General features: G+C 42.2%; 1 long non-coding RNA gene across 1 annotated transcript; it reads left to right on the forward strand.

Annotated features, from left to right (window-relative positions):
* The first annotated feature begins 5,888 nt into the window (after nt 1-5,888).
* Nucleotides 5,889-11,562, forward strand: LOC137445766 (uncharacterized). Its single transcript, XR_010988486.1, has 3 exons — nt 5,889-5,963; nt 6,991-7,136; nt 11,275-11,562. It is a non-coding gene; the product is annotated as an uncharacterized lncRNA (long non-coding RNA).
* The last annotated feature ends 233 nt before the right edge of the window (nt 11,563-11,795 follow it).

Raw genomic sequence — 11,795 nt, forward strand, 5'->3', positions numbered from 1 at the left:
TTTTGCAGTACTGTAATACTATCAGTGTTTTGGCTGCTGATGAGCAAGCATCCAGGCTGTGTTTTTCCAACATTTCCCCACCCTGAGAGTACACTGAGGGGTGGGCAAGATGCTCGGAGTGGACACAGCTGAGCCAGCTGACCCAAGCTGGCCAAAGGGGTATTCCGTGCCATATGATGTCAGCTCAGATATAAGAATGAAGTGAAAGAAGGAAGTGTGGGGATTTGTCCATGGTGTTTGTTGTCCAGAAGAACCACTATGTATAGAGAGCCCTTCTTCCCAAGACTGACCATCATCATGCTGAGGGGAAGTGGAGAATAACATCGTTTTGCTTTCGCTTCTGTGTGGGCTGCTGCTTGTGCTTATCATTACTATTAAATTGCTTCTGGCTTTTGTTATATTTTGCTTCTCCCCTGTCCATCTAAGAAGGGGAGTGATAGAGAAGCTTTGGTGGACATTTGGCCCCAGCCAGGGTCAAACACCACACAATGGGTCATCGTGCTTCTAAACCTGTGCTGATGGCAAGGCGGGATGTTGTTCTGAATCCTTCCTAGGATCCTCCTTACAACATTTAGTGCTGAATATTAGCAGAGGTTTTCAGTATGTTAATGGCCAGTTGCACTCACAAAAAAAGAAACAAACAAATTAGTTCTTATCTGAAAAGCCTCAGGAGGCATCTAAACTGTCAATCAGGCACCCACATGCTTCTGAAAAAAACACAAAACAGTGGGCCTTAACAGCATACACCTGCCTGGCTAAGAACCCAATCTGGAGCTTACCTCAGGGGTTCTTAAACAGCACCCTGCATTTTGAGTTGAGGGGGAAAGTGCAGATCTTTCCATGTATTTCAATAAGTGTTCATTGTCATGGAATAACACTAAGAAGAGCCTGGCCTCATCTTCTTTACACCTTCCCATCAGGTATGTATATATACTGATAAGATATATATAGGAAGGATGTTGACTTGCTGGAACGAGTCCAGAGAAGAGCAACAAAGTTGGTGAGGGGTTTGGAAAACAAGCCCTATGAGGAGAGGCTGAGGGAGCTGGGGTTGCTCAGCCTGGAGAAGAGGAGACTCAGGGGTGACCTTATCACTCTCTACAACTACCTGAAGGGAGGTATTAGACAGGCTGATGATGGTCTCTTCTCCCAGGCACCCAGCACCAGAACAAGAGGACACAGTCTCAGGCTGCGCCAGGGGAGGTTCAGGTTGGATGTTAGGAAGAAGTTCTATACAGAAAGAGTGATTGCCCATTGGAATGGGCTGCCTGGGGAAGCGGTGGAGTCGCCGTCATTGAAGGTGTTCAGGAGGAGACTTGATGGGGTGCTTGGTGCCATGGGTTAGCTGTTTGGGTGGGTTGGATTGGTTGATGGGTTGGACACGATGATCTTGAAGGTCTCTTCCAACCTGGTTTGGTTTATTCTATTCTTATTCTATTCTTATTCTATTCTTACTCTATTCTTATATGCATATATGTATATGTAACAATATGTAACAATGATACCTCTAAGACCACTCCTTTCCTGGCTGAATAATCCCAGCTCTCTCAGCTTCTCCTCATATGGACAGTCACTTTGGCTAAGTCTTCCACAGATCTGATTTAAAATCGTAGTTCTGATCCAACAATTACCGACAACAATAACTGAACATGATGCTCTCAGGAGCAGCAAAAAGCAATCAGCTGGCATTCTTCAAGACTTTTTACAAAATAACCTTTTCCACAGTTGCTTTGCCTTGTCAGAATAGCAGAAAAAGGATGTTCCTAGCAGTGACCACTGATCCAAAAGGCCATAACATTCTTGAGTACCCTCTTGTCACAGAGCATCTCTGCATCTCTTGAAGTAGCCTTGTTTCTGTCACACATTTCTTGTTCCTGCATTATCATGATATTTTGGGGTGCATTACTGTCTGAATTTATGCTGTAATCCAAGATATAATCAAGTCACCTAAATAGTCACCATGTTGGGAGCGTTCATGTCCACTGAGCAGTTCACAAAAATCTTGGAGTCTGCATTATGATAAAGCCAGTGGAATTTGAAGGCACCTAAGAGGTTATTCAGCTCTAGGCATGGACAAAACAACCCACAAAAGTGTTAGTACTTATGTTCCAGGGTTACACCTCAACAAAGCACAGGAAGACACAGCAAGTGTCAGAGAAAGGAGGTAGCCATACATGTCATCTGGCTGTTTCCCACTGGGAGCAGAAGTGCTTTCTTTCACCAGTTCAAAGTATGCTGTCAGGGTGTTGAAGCTCTCAAGAACAACTCTGCGATGTTCAAGACAGAATTGCTTTCTTAACGGTGATGAAGATTAGTAAAATCATAGTAACCATAGTGGCTGCTGCATCATACAAAAGGCATACAACCCATTGCCCAGAAGCACACCTCTGAGGATCAGCAGCATTTGCTCCCAGCCAAGAACTGCATGAGTTCCACCTGGCTTTGTCACACAGGGCCACTTGTGTGCCTGCAGAGAGCACACATTAACACCTGCTCTCTTCAGGTGGTCCATGCTTTGTTATGTTGTGTAACTCAAGTGCCCGGAGTTGGCCCTTGCCAGAGAGTTTCAGTCATTTCCATGGTAACATTTGGCACAGCTGTGGGAAAAGCACCCCTTAAATTCAAAAGCTTGTCAGTCACCCAAGAAGTTAGATGCCCGCTTTCTATCTTCTATTTTGTAATGTGTGATAGATTAGAGTATTTGCCTTTTTGGCCACGTAAATATGGCACTGCATAGATAGCGTGGAATAGCTCTTTTTCTCTAATAGTCATCTGCATGCAAGAGTGTCACAATGTCAGGTTGAAGAAACATAAACCAGTTAAGTGGACATGAACTACAGAGCAGTGTAGTTTACTGAAAGATTTATCAGTATGGAGTGGCACAGTGATTAATCTTGCCCTTTTCACCACCCTTTCTCACAGAAAATGTGACATTCAAGCACCGTGATCTCCTTCCTCTGTGGTTTGCAAGGGCTCCTCAAAATTCTTACATCTTTTTAGCAACAGCAGCTCAAGTCTTTGGAGTGTTGCTTGGCTTTCCTGGCTTGAGCTTGGACCTGTCTTTTTAACCTTGCCTATGCCTGTTTGTCACAACACAGGCTTGTGTCTGCTCAACCATTCTGTGGTTCACTACTGTCTGGATGAACAACTGTCAGGATCTCAGGCAGTGATAGGACTAGGGGGAATGGAATGAAGCTGGAGGTGGGGAGATTCAGGCTGGATGTGAGGAAGAAGTTCTTCACCATGAGAGTGGTGAAACCCTGGAATGGGTTGTCCAGGGAGGTGGTTGAGGCCCCATCCCTGGAGGTGATTAAGGCAGGCTGGATGAGGCTCTGGCCAGGCTGATCTAGTGTGAGGTGTCCCTGCCCATGGCAGGGGGGTTGGAACTAGATGATCCTTGTGGTCCCTTCCAACCCTGACTGATCTTATGATCTTATGATCTTATGAACAATAGTCTTCTGATTATGTCCACTACATTTGCCCTAAACTGTGTGCAACCTACGAAACAAAAATAAGCAATTATTAAGGCTAATTACCAACAAAACCCAAGCTCTGCTTCTTAGGGTATCGATCTATGATGGTGGTTTGAAGATGGAGTTGTCTGGAAGCAGCAAGCACAAAGCACAGGAGAGAGAGCACCCTGCAATGAGATGGCCTATGAAGCAAGTGCAGCTTATGGCTGTTGGAAAATTGTATTCACAGGGGATTTACATTAAAATAAAAAAGAGGTGCAATTTCACACTGGCCTGCAGCAGTGTGATGTTCAATGTCCTATTAAAAAAGAAGAAAATCTTAGAGACAAGTGAGGACTGAACTTTTAACTGATGCAGACTGCTTCTGTCAGTACTGCCACTAGTGCTCACAGTGTGCTTCTGCCACCTCCCTGAAGCAAATCTGACCACACACCCAGGGGTGTGCTGGAGAACGTTCCTGAACTGAGAGGGCACTACAAAAGTGTTGGGACTCTCCAGCCACACTCCATGTCCTACCTTGAATGAGCACCATCTCCAGAATTCCCTTGTGCTCCCAGTGCCACCATGCTGTCAGATCACATGCTTGGGGTAGTCCAGAGGTCTGGTCCCCACTGCATGCAAATTCTGTCATCCTCTGCATCCAATCCAGAGGAACCCAAGCAGTGACTGAGGGAAGAAAGTCAATTATAGAGCAAAAATTCATTTAACTAAGTCTATATTCAGTAGTGGAGAAATAGCTTTCCTTTATCCAAGTCAATTGCTCTGTGGGAAGACCTTTCGTACACTGAGAAACCTTCACAACAAATCCCAGCACATTTACCATGAAAAGATAATTCCACTGACCTGCAAAGGAAACCTCTCATTATTCCACTTTCTGTCCTACTGGCTACAAAAGAATAAGGTAGTAGGATCAGAGGAAGAAATTTGGTCCTCAGGGGCAGAAGTCTTGATGGATTGCAGTTTAAATGAGAGTTCAAGTGCACAGATTAGAGTGCACTTGTGATAGTAAGAAGAGAGGCAGCTGGAAGATCAGGATGCAGGGGCACGACTGACAGCTTCTATAGGGGCTATTCAGACTGCATCTGTATCTGAGCTGTCCACTGCAGCCGTCTCAGGAAACAGCTGAGACCTAGGCTTCCTCACTAGTACAAATCACAAGAAGAACAATAACAGATACTGCTTTCAGAGATGCAGACACCTGTATGACAAGTGTTCAGATCAAATTCTTAATACCTATATGCCATACCTTCTCCTGTAGTTAGAAAAGACATGCAGACTATCATTTTCTGCCTGATACCATCAACAGATGGGTCAGTGGGTGGGGGCTGACTGACTGACTCTGAAGAGTGTTAAATAAAAGCTGCAGTGGACACTCTACCCACACCCACTTCAGAAAACTGAGCAGAGACCTCTGGATTCAGTTCTGATGATGATCCCACCTGTAAGCAGTGAGGGTAGAAACTGTTTTAGTCTCTAAATCTTATTTGAAATGAGCTCAGGTGCAGGCAGATGCTTGTTTTTTCCAGCTTCCTGCTGTGAGATTACATTAAAAGAAACTAAAAATACACGTTCTACTGCTGCATTGTCAGATAATCAGATGCTGTACTCAGTACAGGGAGGTTATTTACCTGTCAGCATAAAGACAAAGTAAGGTTTGTATATAAGAAATCCTGGAGACACTCCTTATAATTCACAATTCTCTGAACTCCATGTGATGGTGTGCAGGGGCTCTCAACTTCAGTGTGACAATGTTGGATAATTAGGGCTGACAAGCTGAAACTTAAAATATTGTCTTTTCTTGTCTTTTTTTGTCTTTTTTTCCCCCCTTTCTTTTAAGAGTAACATAAATAACAGAAAGAAAGTGCTGCCATTCTCACTGGTTATTTGTATGTAGAGCTAGAATAGAAAACATCCTAAAAAAGGAATACTGGGTGAAGCTGTTGTCTCCTTTCATAGTTTCTTCAGATATTTGCAGGCTAAAAATAGGCTCTTTCCCCCCCCCCCCCCCCAGTTATATAATTAGAAGAACTCATACATTTCCTTTCAGGAAAGCAGTCACTTTCAAATGTGTTCTACAAAGCCATTTCATGAAGAGAACCGTTTCCAAATCACGCTGTTCTTCTAAGTGCTCTAAAGCATAAAGTGTAATTAGATTTGTTGCCTTCGAATTTAGTGGGAAAGGTTTAAAAAGAATTCAGCTTGCCTTTTAAATTACTTTAGATGAGTCATCGGCAGAATGGGGGCCTGAAGCTCCAGAGCACAGTCCTCTATCCCTTTGTTAAATGGGATGCTTGTGTATGAATTTGCAGTTACAAAAACTGAGACATATGTTTTGCTGGTGGTATTCCCATGTCTGCAGAGAGATGCTGAGAATCTGTTCCTATTTCTGTTTCTAGGGCTCCCATTCCTATCATACGGAGAACAAGCAGAAAAAGAGCCTGCCTCTCTTCATGCTCTTTGCTGTCAGAGGAAGCACTGCAGAAATCAGAGGTGCTTTCTGTTTTGTCAGTCAGGAGGAATATCAGCAGGCAAAGCCCTTTCAGCCCAGCTCTGAAGTATGCACAGATCCGCTCTGTGGCTCACTGAGCAGTTGCTGCTTGCTTTCTATGTGAAACAGCAAAGGGATGGACCATACTCGGTGAAGGTCACATCCTTAGACAATTTTTTTCGCTTTTAAATGTCCTCATTTCCAAAGGATTATCCTTTGAATGAGGCAGCCTTAAGAACAAGAACAAAAAAGCCTTCTTGTTACATATGTAGTGACTGTAGCAACTCCTTCATTGGCAAAATTGCTCAAGCTTTTAAAAGAAACATTTATAAGAAAAGATTTCTCTCTCTTTTTCCTTTTTTTACTTACTATTTTCAGACTGGGGGAAACTGTGCTTTGCCACATCTGTTTTGGAAGTGGCTGCATTACATGAGATAAAAATTAAGCTAAAGTAGCTGGTTGTGTATGACAACACTTAGACAAAGATGATCAGAGAACTTAACTTGAGGAAACCTATGATGTTGATGGGTTCTGACAAAGATGAGAGTGATGGATGATCCAATTGCTTCCTACATCTTAATGGGCATTTACAGAGCTGATAGACCGTTTCTTGCTGGTGTCAGATCTTAAAACAAGGAAATACTCTGGAGATACCATGTGAGAATTTTCAGATTACTCTGCCCAGCAGATGGGACTCTGCTCTAGCATCACCAACATGCCAGGGTGAATGCCCTTCAAGTCAGAATTGGAAGTTGACTCAAGATCAAGTGCCCTGGTGCTCGTGGGCAACTTCAGTCACTCTGATATTAGTTGGAAAGATCTAACAGTCAAGAATAAACTCTCCAAAAGGTTCCTGCAGTGCACTGATGTCAACTTTCAGTTGCAGGTGATTGAAGAACCAATGAGAAATGTGTTGCTGGACCTTGTGTTAACAAATAAAGAAGGACTGGATGTAGACATTACCAACTTTTTTGATTCTGCTTTTCGATATGAATGTTTCCTTATTTTCTTTCCCATCTCCTTTCACAGGATCACAGGATGTCAGGGGTTGGAAGGGACCCAAAGAAACCATCAAGTCCAAGCCTCCTGCCAAAATAGGACCGTACAATCTAGCTCAGGTCACAGAAGAACACCTCCAGATGGGCCTCGAAAGTCTCCAAAGAAGATTTTCACTGGTTTCTGCTGTTCATGTTCATTTTTATTTCACTGCTTGGTTTTGCTTCAGTGCCTCATTATGTACTTTTAGATCTAATTAGTAATTTAATGTATCATCACTTATTAGTCAATTTAATTTTTACTGCCCATTGCATATTATGCATAGAATTCTGAGCAGGAGATTTTAGATTTCCCCAGGGTGGCGATGCATCCGGAACTCTTTCCTCTGCTGTGATGCTGGAATGGAGGGAAAGCAGAGAAGTGTGGGGAAAGGGAGCAAGGGGGAAGGCACCTCCCCCCTCCCCAAGGCTGTGGTTGGTGGATGCACATGGGCCCTTCCCCTGCTGAACCACGTATCAGGTGCAGACCCCCGTGCCAGGGCAAGCCTGGGCATGGTTGAGCAGGGATATGCTTTCTGGTACTCTTTATGGTAACAAATCAGTATGCGTGTTTAATTAGGTAAGATGCAGATACTCTTCTTGGGTTTTGTCCTCCTTACATGTGTGGATCAAGCAGCTGCAGTTACAGGAGGATTTTCTAATTAAGAGACACCAGAGAAATTCACTACCACACTGGCAAGTAGCTTTGTGAGTAAATCAGAATATTGCTGTGCCTCTGGGAAATACCTATTCGTTAGTAGGGCTAGCACACTGCTTTTGGATTTATCTTTTCCAAACACTCTTTTTCTCCAACCATTTGTAACCATTCCTATCTCCTGAAGATATTCTCAACCGAATATAAGAACCTATATAATATTTCATAACTTTTACATAGAGTTACATGGGTGGCTGAGCTAAATTAATAAATAACTTATATTTGTACTAATTCCCCACCTCACCCCTTTTCATTTGCAGCACCCAAACATTTTTCTTTGCTCACATTCTTCAGTTAGCTTCATATGCCTCATGACAAATTTAATATATTCCCACTAGCATCTTACTATGATTTTTGAAATCTGTAGGGCTTTTTTTATACCTGAATTAATTGTCTTTCTTTTGCACCTCAATAAACATGTTCTTTTAATATCTCATTAATAATTTGAATAGTGTCATATTGTAGGTTGCACTTTTTTATCTCATGCCAAGTTTTCATTTATAGAATGCATAATGAACTTCCATTTTTTTGTGGGCTTTGAGACTTGAGAGTGGTGGTGCCACTTAGTGCACATTTTCATACCTGCAGATCCTCCCAAGTTTCCTTTTCAGAGTGTGCATCTTTTTCTGTGTTTTCTTTCTCGGAGCTGTTCCTGCACTTTCCCTAATGCACACAATTGTGCAGCTTGATTTATTTCATAGAATCATAGCATGCACTGTATTGGAAGGGAACCTGTTGAGGGTTGAAGGGGAAGGCTGCGCCTTCTCCCCCCCCCCATAAAGTGAAGGGAAAGAAAATGGAAAGGGAAAAAAAACCACAGCCGGATTAGCAAGGGGATTGTGTGCTGTATTTACAAAGCAGTTTAGGAGATGCAGGGAAATATATACAGAATTTACAGTATTTACAATATATACAGAAATATACAACAAAGTAGCACAGAAATGAGATTTCCCTCCTCTGCTGAGGAGGGTTCCCCACCCCTGTACCCCCTTCTCCCCCCCTTTTCCCCAGAGAGGGTTAGAAAGAGAGAAAAAGAGCAATTGTTAATTAAAAGCAGTTAGTCAGGCCTTGCGGTTGTCAGTCCCAATGTCAGTCTGGCCGAAAGCCCAGAAAGCTGCGAGCTGCCAACAGGAAGGGGGAGCAGTGCAAGAGAAGACTGCCCACAAGTCTCTGCTGAACTCCAAGTTCAAAGGTGCTTTCTACCAATCTACCAATGAAATTAGTTTAGATCTGTCTTTTGTTTATAAACATTCAGCCACAATGTCCCCTTTCTTAAAGGGACAGCCTCAAACGGTCACAGGACCTCTAGAGGTCATCTAGTTCAGCCCCCATGCAGCAAGCAGGGACATCCCCCGATAGATCAGGTAGCTCAGAATATAAGTAACCCTGACTGAATGTCTCCAGGGCTGTGGACTTCACCACTTCCCTGGGCAACCTGTTAGAGTGGTCCACCACCCTCATAGTAAAGAACTTGATTCACGTTTTGTAGCTCATGACTCATTTCTGATTTTAAATACTCTCAAGCTTTTAATTATCTAGTTATTAATTTTTACTTTTTCACTTCCATATGGATTTCTTTTTTTCAGAATGAATTTTCCTTTTAGCCACTCACCAAGCTTAAATATTTCTTACAAGATTTCCTGAATTAATCAGCTGAAAGAATTAACTTAGGTACCTCCTTTGGTACACAACATTACCCATTTTAGATTTTTGCGTCTCCTCTTTTAATGTTTGTATCTGTTTTGCATTTCATTATGCAGCTGTTAGCCATGTCTTGTTCTCCATTTGTCTTTACAAATGCCAGTGCACATTTCCATTTTACAAGTCCTTGTGCATTGCTTATGTTGCATTTTCTCACTTATGAGTACTTCCTTGTGTTTTTGAGTAGCTTTATATGCACCAGATGTGATATTTCCTCATTTCATTATCCATTTGTCTATCATCTTGCTATATACTTTACAGAGTTTCTATTTGTTATGTATGTTCTTATGATAGGTTTCTTTTGGCATTATTGATTTATTTATTGCAATTGATTAGGATTTAAATTGCATATAAAATCATAGAATCATAGAATTGTTAGGGTTGGAAGGGACCTCAAGGATCATCTAGTTCCAAACCCCCTACCATGGGCAGGGACACCTCACACTACATCAGGTTGCTCAGAGCCACATCCAGCCTGGCCTAAAAGACCTTCAGGGATGGGGCTTCCACCACCTCCCTGGGCAACCTGTTCCAGTGTCTCACCACCCTCATGGGGAAGAACTTCTTCCTAACATCCAATCTGAATCTACTCACTTCTGGTTTTGCTCAATTTCCCCTGGTCTTATCACCACCTGACACCCTAAGGAGTCCCTCACCAGCTCCATTGCAGGCCCCCTTCAGGTACTGGAAGGCCACAATAAGGGTCTCCTCAGAGCCTTCCTTTCTCCAGACTGAATAGCCCCAGCTCTCTCAGTCTGTCCTCATAGGTGAGATGCTCCAGCCCTCTAATCATCCTTGTGGCCCTTCCCTGGACGCTTTCAGTATGTCCAGATCCTTCCTGTAATAGGGGCTCCAGAACTGGATACAGTACTCTGCGTGGGGTCTCACCAGAGCTTGTCACCTCTCATTAATGCATTTCACTTTTACAATTCAGAATATATTTTCCTCTCTAACACATACTCTTTTCCCTGTAGCTCAGCACCTGTTTCAGTTTTCCTATCACATGCATTCACATCCCCTTGCATGTATTCCTGCATCTCTTATTTCCCACTTGCCACAACGTTGCACATTTTTACTTTCAGAGCACATGCACTTTTTTTTTTGTATCATCACACTAGAGCTTCTTATTTTTACCTCTTCTACTTCTGTCACCTTACTTTGAATATTCTCCTCCTCAGGCTGTTATCTTTCCTTTTTTACACAACGTTATGTATCTTTTTTATCTGCATTGCCTCCTGTTCACAATTTTTTTTTGTTCCACGTCAGTCTCTGATTCTTTCTGCATTTATTTCCCTTTTTCCTTGTCTTACATACTTGCATTTCATTGTGATTTTTCCTTTTCATCGTGCCTTTTTCTACTCACCCATGACTTTTAAAGATTTCCCTTTTCACTTATATATACATATGCTCATTTTTATATATTACTTTTCATTCTGTATCTCTGCAGAAAACAGTTTTCTCTCTCTTTTTCTCCTTGCTTTTTCGCTTCTCATTGAATGGGTTCCTTTCTGCTGCACTGTAGGTTTTGTTGGCATATCTCATACATACCTCCCTTTTCTCATAGTGCTAAACTTGCCTGCCTCTCATCATGCCTCCCTTTCTGCCCCTCATTATGCAAGGCTTTTTTGCACACAACTACAGATTTGGCTTCACATCTCATGATTAATTATCATTCCCCTCTCTCTTGAAATACTTTGAGTAGCTGATCACTCAGAGATATTTATTTTGCCTTCATATATATCATTTTAATGCTGAAACCAAAGTGTATGTCCTCATATGGTTTACTTGGTCCTTCTATTTTTATAGTTGCTACCCGAGTATGCAGAAAAATTAAACTGATACTTCTTTCTTTTCTCCCTACAGAACAAAGTGGGTTTGGTTCAAAGAAAACGCTGAGAAGGAATACTACAGAAAATTCACATGCCAACAGAAAAAATACCTTGCAGACACTATGGGAATATAGAAAGTTCAAGATGAATATATGTTTTAAAACATAATCTTGTCAAGTTTGATCATTAGAATCATACATATTTTGAAATGCTAATTGCATTAGCAAGCACTCTCATTTTCATAATCAGCTTCACTTTACAGAAATCAGATTAAGCAGGTGTGGTTGCCCACGGAGGTGGTGGAGTCACCATCACTGGAGGTGTTTAGGAAGAGTCTGGGTGAGGCACTTGGTGCCATGGCTTGGTTGATCAGATGGTGTTGGGTGATAGGTTGGATTTGATGAGTTCGAAAGTCTTTTCCAACCTGGTCTGGTCTGGTCTATTCTATTCTATTCTATTCTATTCTATTCTATTCTATTCTATTCTATTCTATTCTATTCTATTCCATTCCATTCCATTCCATTCTACTCTACTCTACTCTACTCTACTCTACTC

Source organism: Melanerpes formicivorus, unplaced genomic scaffold, assembly GCF_026170545.1.
Source record: "Melanerpes formicivorus ecotype bairdi unplaced genomic scaffold, bMelFor1.0.p_v2 SCAF_15, whole genome shotgun sequence".
Lineage (NCBI taxonomy): Eukaryota > Metazoa > Chordata > Aves > Piciformes > Picidae > Melanerpes > Melanerpes formicivorus.